The following is a 7,203-nucleotide window of genomic DNA, read 5'->3' as shown; positions in this document are numbered from 1 at the left end:
TAACATGGAATTAGTACTCAGAAAACAATTGGACTTGAGTTTTTAAAATTATTACCAGATAGCAAAAATAAGTGGGCAAACTAAACTAAGAGTGAAGCACACAGTTTGGGTGACAAAACTGCAAAGAAAAGTAAGGACATGATTTCCATAATAAACGAGGAGAAACTATAGCCCTGTGGCCAAGAAGGGACCAGCCTTTCTGTCCCCTGACCTGGGTGGTCCTTACAAGGATGTTGACCTCACATAATTCATCAAGTTGTATTTATGTTTCTGTAGATTTCTGTTTGCCTTACATTGAACATAAAATGATTTTTTTTTTTCCAAAAACATTACACGAAAAATCTCACAACAGCATAAGGTACTTCCTGAGAATGTCCCCTGGTTATGAGTAAGGCATAAATTCAGTGGCTCAGACTGCTTTCTTGCTCACTCTAAATCAGCAGCAGAGCACATAGCAACATGTACCCACAGAAGGCGATGCGATCAAGCATAAACGGAGGACTTGCTTATCTGGCTTGCAGAATCCAGTGGCATCTAGTGCAAAAGAGGAGATTAACGTGGTGACAATAATAGCATGACCAAGGAACAGGAAGGGTACTGTGGATGACCTCAGGGCTGTAAAGACCATTATAGTTAGGTAACCAGGCAATGAAAAACACAACAAAATACAGCTCTGGGAGATAATAGCTAATTAAAAGTCTTTATTGGGTGTCCATTGTGCCCAAACCAAATTGCTAGATGGTGTAAAGTAGGCAGAAAATTAGAGAAGCTCCTAAAAGACGCTATCCTTTATATGAGGAGAAAGAAAATATAAAGTAAATCTATGCTTACCCAGGAAAGTAATTTATGAAATTGCAAGCCCCTAGTAACAAATGGAGCAGAAAATATGTAAAAATAAGGAAAAAATAATTATTGAAGGGACATAATAAAGAAAGATTAGGATGGAATGCAATTAATCTCAGTGTCTGAGTGTGCATGTGTGTTGAAGGAGGAGACCGGGACTAATTTGCAGAAAGGATGGGAAAGAGATTCTGAGTTGGCTTGGGGGATGGTCTACTTTTCAGTAAGAGTATTGTTATAATATATATCAGATAAAGAATATTAATGCCAATGAATGTAGGATTATGGGGTGGGGGGCAGGGGCAGGTGGAGAGGATCCAGCAGTGGCAACTAGAAGTTCATTAAAAAAAAAGTCCAACTGCAAAAGAGGAGGGTCTGGTAGTAGCTATGCAGAATTGCTAAAGAAATGGTGAGGAATAACTAGATTCAAATACAGTTTAGAAAAATAAATTAAATTACCTATTTACCCTGACTGGTGATAGTGAATAGGGAGAGTTGGATTAGATTTTAGAAAGTATACTGAAGCAAATAAAAAATGGTCCTTTGAAATCACTTCTTGCACAGCAAAGAGCACAACACTGAGGGAGCTGCTAATAACTGACTTTGTTCATTGTCACCAGCTTTCCTAATTCAATTTTTGTTTAGTGATTAGATAGAAATTACTGAACCATCTTGATAGTTTCATAATGCAAGCTCTGTTTTGTTATTAAATTTGACTTTATTATTCAAGTTATCTATTTAAAAACTAGGAGAATGAGATATAACATTTTTATATGTCTTGCTGGAATCAATTGCAGTCTTTGTTTTAGCAACCTGAGGAAATTTACTAGAATCACTTTGAAATTAGCAAAAGTTATAATCATTAAAATTGTCAAATGTAAGAGGAAGAAAAAACAACAACCCAGCACTACTTATTTATATATGCAGGATCCCAGCTGTGTTCATTGTGAAGGGGAAAAAAAGGGAAAATGAAAAGATATTGGGTTTCTGCCAGAGAAGTAAATGGAATCTCCATATTCCATTTATTGCCATGGCCAGCTTGCCTTCTATTCATAATATATTTAGTTAATGCAAGTAAAATGACTTAGCCCTGGTTGGAATGAGTAATCATATTAATGATCAGACTCAGAATGTCAAAATTGTCAGCCTTTCCGGCTAGATCACAGATGGTTGGTTTTTTAAGTATAACTTTTGAAAGATATTTGGTGGCTTATATCCTTCAATTTTAGGAATACCAATTCCCACCTCTCTCCTGTTTCAGTATGTGGCTTGTTTCTCAATGATCCCTAAAAAGGAAATACCGAGGGATGCATTTTCCCCACTTCCTACTCCTGCTTTCCAGCTGGAATCCTGAATCCAATTATAAATCCATTAAAATGTATATAAATGACTGAAACCTTAGTGTGCTTTTTCAGAGCTCAGCCATTTCTCTCTGCTTCTAGAATAGTGCCAGAGCAATGGGGTGTGTGGACTGAATGCTTAGACAAATCATCTTTTTAAAATCTGGTTTCCATATATTTGGGTATTTTTAATGGCAATCTACCATATCTTCCAATTTTGTTTTAAATAAAGGCTCTTGAATTTCAAACTCATATATTTTCAGCCACATGGGAGACTAGTCAAGCTACTCTCATTTGTAAAATAAGAATGATGTAATGACAAACCTGTCAGTGCAGATCAGGGCATTAATAAAAAGGGACATTTTAAAAGATAGCTATTCAGGCAGATATACTAATTCTCAGAAACTTCTTAAAGGCTTTTAGGCCAATAGAAATACTGCTGTTTATGGAATGCTTTGCTCAAAGATGAATTGTTCCTCAACTATTATTTCTAGACACAAATATCTTATATCTAGTTTCTCAGCTAGTAGAAAAAGACTTTTCCAGGCCTTAAGGAAGACAGTTATTTCATTTTTTTTTAATTTAAAGGTGCAATTTTCCTTTCATAACTGTTACTGCTCAAAATGGGAGAGAATTTGATGTTCAGTTTAGAGGTACAAGACTGAAAAGAGCCACAATAGCTTAGACGGCCAAAGGCAGCTTAATCAGTTGGAATGACATGATAAACCTAGGTGACTTAATTAGCTATACCAAACAGAAATATTTAAAGTCCATGAATATTTTCAGTTGATGAAACGGCAGTTTTGCATTTGCCATTCCAGATTATTTAGGCTCGTAACAAAGAATCTTTTTGCTCTAAATCATCAGAGACTCACTTTTGTCCAGAGGATATATTCCAGATTTCTCAGCCTGCCATTCAAAATCTATCCAAAGTTGTCTTTAGCCAACTTTTTCTACATTATTCTCCAAAATCTTCCCATAAAACTTTCTCTATTCAGATTGTCTCATTTAGCACTGCTTGTGCTATAGAGATCCTCCCAAACTCAAGTGGAGATATGTTTACACTTCCCTTCTGATTACTGATTTCTACTACTATTTCCAGATGCATTTTAACCAGGAAGTCTTCCCTGACCAACCTAATATGAAAAAATGTTTGCTTTTCCTAAAGGAATGGAATACACCATTGATAACAAACTCATGACACCAACAATCTCTGGGACTTGTATCATAATTATTTATATGAATTATCTTATCTCACCTATATTTACAAACACATTAAAATCAAGAATTCTAGTTTGGTCTTCTTTGCACACTAAATACTCAGTGTCTTGCATACAGTAGATGCTAAATAAATATTTATGCTGATGCTTAATATTAAAGTGTTTTTTCACATCCTCATTTCGAGCTTTAAAATATAACCCATTCTTTAAATACCATCTCCTCCATAGATCCCTTTCTTGACTCTTCAAAATTGGAAAGAACCCAGAAATATGATCCAGGGGTTTTGAGGACAATCATAACTCAGATTTATTATGTTTTAGGATTAGGAAGGCTTTAGGACAACAGAGTAGTTCTAGTAGAAGCAAGATTGCAAGGAAAATTAAGTAGGATGTGAGAACATAAAATCTGAATTAGTTCATAAAGCAGAAAAAGATGAGGAAAATAACATTTTAAAGTGGATTTATTAGGTAAGGCAATATTTTAGTAGTCATATTAACTAAAAAATTATTAAAGAATTCTGAAAATGCAGACAAGAGGAGAGATTGATCAACTCAGCATGATCTTGGCCATCCAAATGAGCTTTGCATTTCAAATCCTTTCTGATAGCTGGCAATATATAAATATCAAATAACCAATACCTAATAAGTGGTTGCACAGTAAGTACTGCAATCAGGGTTATGAAGCATATTGTGTGAAATGCCCCAGCATAGCACTCACAGTTTATGTTACCACAAAATCAAGCAGAAAAACCTTTAACTGCCAGGGATCTTTGCTCCCTGGTTATTAGACACCTAGTCTTCTAGGCAGCCAGGAAGGGCAGGTGCCAACATAGACTGAGAGAACCAGTCTCAAGTTGGAGGTATTCTTAGAGCCTCTCACTCTGAAGTTGGGTAAGTTTCAGAAGTGAAGTGTGTCAGTCAACTTAAGCCATTTTCTAATCATGAAATGCTACAGGAAAGTTTCAAGTGTAGGCTAGGAAGCTGTGCTGTACCAAATGGCTCAGAAAATTAAAGCCTTAAAAAATAGCGACAGTTATTCCATCTTTCATCACCCTAAGACAAGATTGATTAGGTGTCATAATAGAAGAGTGAGATGCCCTAACTGAAGTTATGTAGTGTCAAATCCTAAAATTAAACAACTTTGAACCCAGGAATAGTTTACAAAATTGTTAGGCTGCTACACCGGTAACTATAGTTACGCATAACTTTTGTGAGTGAGGCCAACCAATGGGAACTGAAAAACTTTGCAAAAAGTCAGTTCCCCACTAGACTTCAGTGAAGTCATTCAGGTCCATGACTTCAAATTGGAAACCTGGTCTTATTTTATCATCCAAGTTCAGACCCTTTAAATCATTCATTAGTGATCATCCTTTTCTATGAATGGCTTTTCTTCCAGAAACTGTGCTGGATAGTGATGATACAATTAAAAATAAGAGAAGACCCTGCCCTTCAAAAGCTCAAATCAACCATAACAGTGGACATGATATGTGCTGGAAGAGGAAATGAGTCATCATAAAAATGACATCTGAGCTGGGTTTTTGAAGAATAATAGGTCGCTCATAACAGAAGTAGGAAAATCGTTTTATACAGAAAAGGGATGGAATGAGAAAAATCAACACCTAGGAGGTAGTATAGAGAGAAGTGATGGAAAATGAAGGTGCAAGAGTAATTTAGGGATGCACTGTGAAAGGAATGGAGGCCTCTTAAAGAATTTGAGCTTGATTCTCTATACCAGCAGACTGAGTTGTTTAAATAGCAGAATACCACAGAAGGAGTTGTTCTTTAATCACCAGGTTCTTAGCCCACTATCATCTAAAGTGTGTTTGAGAAGATAGTGATGACAAAAGATGCTCCTTGTAGAAAGCGGGACTTGATCAAAAGTTTGCACAAATATTTTATCCTATATTCCCATTTTAGATATTTCAATAGATGTAAAGGTATTATGGGGGCTTCAGTAATCAAACACAGATATATGTAATGACCATGGATTTTTCTTTTTAAAAAATATGTAACCATAAGAGCAACAACCTCCAAATTGCCTTGAACCAATAGTCTTTGTTCTGGAAGAGTTTTATTCTGAACAGGATGGTAATAAATTCTTACATACTTCCATCCCCTAATCCCTTCTGCTTATGGAGAGATTATTAGAGGACTATGCCATGTCCAAGATTTTGAATTGGCCCAAAGTAAAGAAACACTAATATCAAAGCTTTTGCATAGTTTCTGTGTAACTAAAGATGACTTTCAGGTGCATAGAGCTTGCAATACATCAAGTCACACTAATAAACTTCATATACATAGACAGTTCCTGGCAATGACCAGCATCAGGAGAGGAGATGAAACTGCCATGCATAATAGCATAAAATTTATCTCCACAGAGGCAAATAAATCTTTGCAGGTTAAATCACTGCAACTAAAATACTTCTTTCCATATTTGGTTTAGGTTTACCATCTTTGAGAATTATTAGTCATCTTTGGAATGTGTATTTCTTCACTTTACCAATAGGGCATTCTTAGGGGAGAATGCATTTCTGGCTTTCAAACTCCCTTGATGGGGAACACAAATTTCATAATATTCTTGTTCCTCAACTAGAGAGAAATATGTTATGAAAGGATGTGGTGTGGAGTAGAAGAAGCAGAGAATGCTACTCTGAGGCAACACAGTACTATCTCTAGGGAAGAGACGAAATAGAAAGATAAGATGTGAAAATATGGATCAGATCTAGGATCTGGTTTCTGTCCATGCAGATATCACCTATACAATTTTACCTTCTATTTTCATTTTTCCTTTAGACCCTAAGAGCAGTCATATCATATAGCACCCATTTTCAATTTTTCCCTTCTATTTTTATTTTTCCCTGTAGTCTCCCTGGTGTTCAGTAAATACTGTTTTATAATGGTAGTCTTGTGTTTATCATATGGGGAATTAAGGAGTAAGCAATATAGGAAAATATAAATGGGACAGAGATAATGCTAAATGTTCAACAAATCCCATTTTCATCATTTCATGATGATATTTCCTAATCTCCCTTGAAAATACATAAAGGCTATGTGCTTGGCTTTTGGCCAAGTATTTTTTTAGAGCTTCTTCAGCCTCCTCTCCTTTTGTTGTGGTGCTCTTGGGGTCCAGATTTTCCAGGTGGTATCATGATATGGTAGGGGAAAGCTGGCTGACCCACAAGAGGCATTATATAAGTGAGAAGTAAACCTCTAATGTTTTAGTCCACTGAGATTTCAGCCTTATTTGGTACTATAGCATAACTGGCCCACTCTGACCTATACATTTTTCCTCTTGACCAATTATTGCTGCCAGCCTGGTAGTACTATCAGTATCAATATGATAATATAGTCAATAGGACAGGAAACAGTGTTCTAGATGGGAACCAGTAAAGTGGAGGGGCAAATAAATTTGAGGAGTTAGTTTTGGGTGTAAATATAATATTAGTCATCTTTTCTCCAAATATAATAGAGAAATACAGCCCTGTAATTAGAAAAAGAGACAGAAAAGCTGACACTTGGTTAATACTGGTAATAGCTATTAACATGCTGTAGAGCACATTTTTAGAAAAATTGTATGGTTTATAACAAAACCTTAAGCTGAGAGGAACATTTAGCTTCCCAGTTCTGCATGCTGTTTCTAAATCCTCTATAGGTCTACTCTTTAGGACTTTGACAGATTTAAGCAGGAGAGATAAGGAGATGAATCAGACATAATCCCTGCCCTCAAGAAATCCATAATCTAATAGGGGAGACAGACATGTAAGTAAATGATCACAGCAGAAGGTAATCAGGGCTCTAACAGA

The sequence above is a fragment of the Dasypus novemcinctus genome, chromosome 25 (genome assembly GCF_030445035.2).
Source record: "Dasypus novemcinctus isolate mDasNov1 chromosome 25, mDasNov1.1.hap2, whole genome shotgun sequence".
In the NCBI taxonomy this organism is placed as follows: domain Eukaryota; kingdom Metazoa; phylum Chordata; class Mammalia; order Cingulata; family Dasypodidae; genus Dasypus; species Dasypus novemcinctus.
This window is presented reverse-complemented; position numbering follows the sequence as displayed.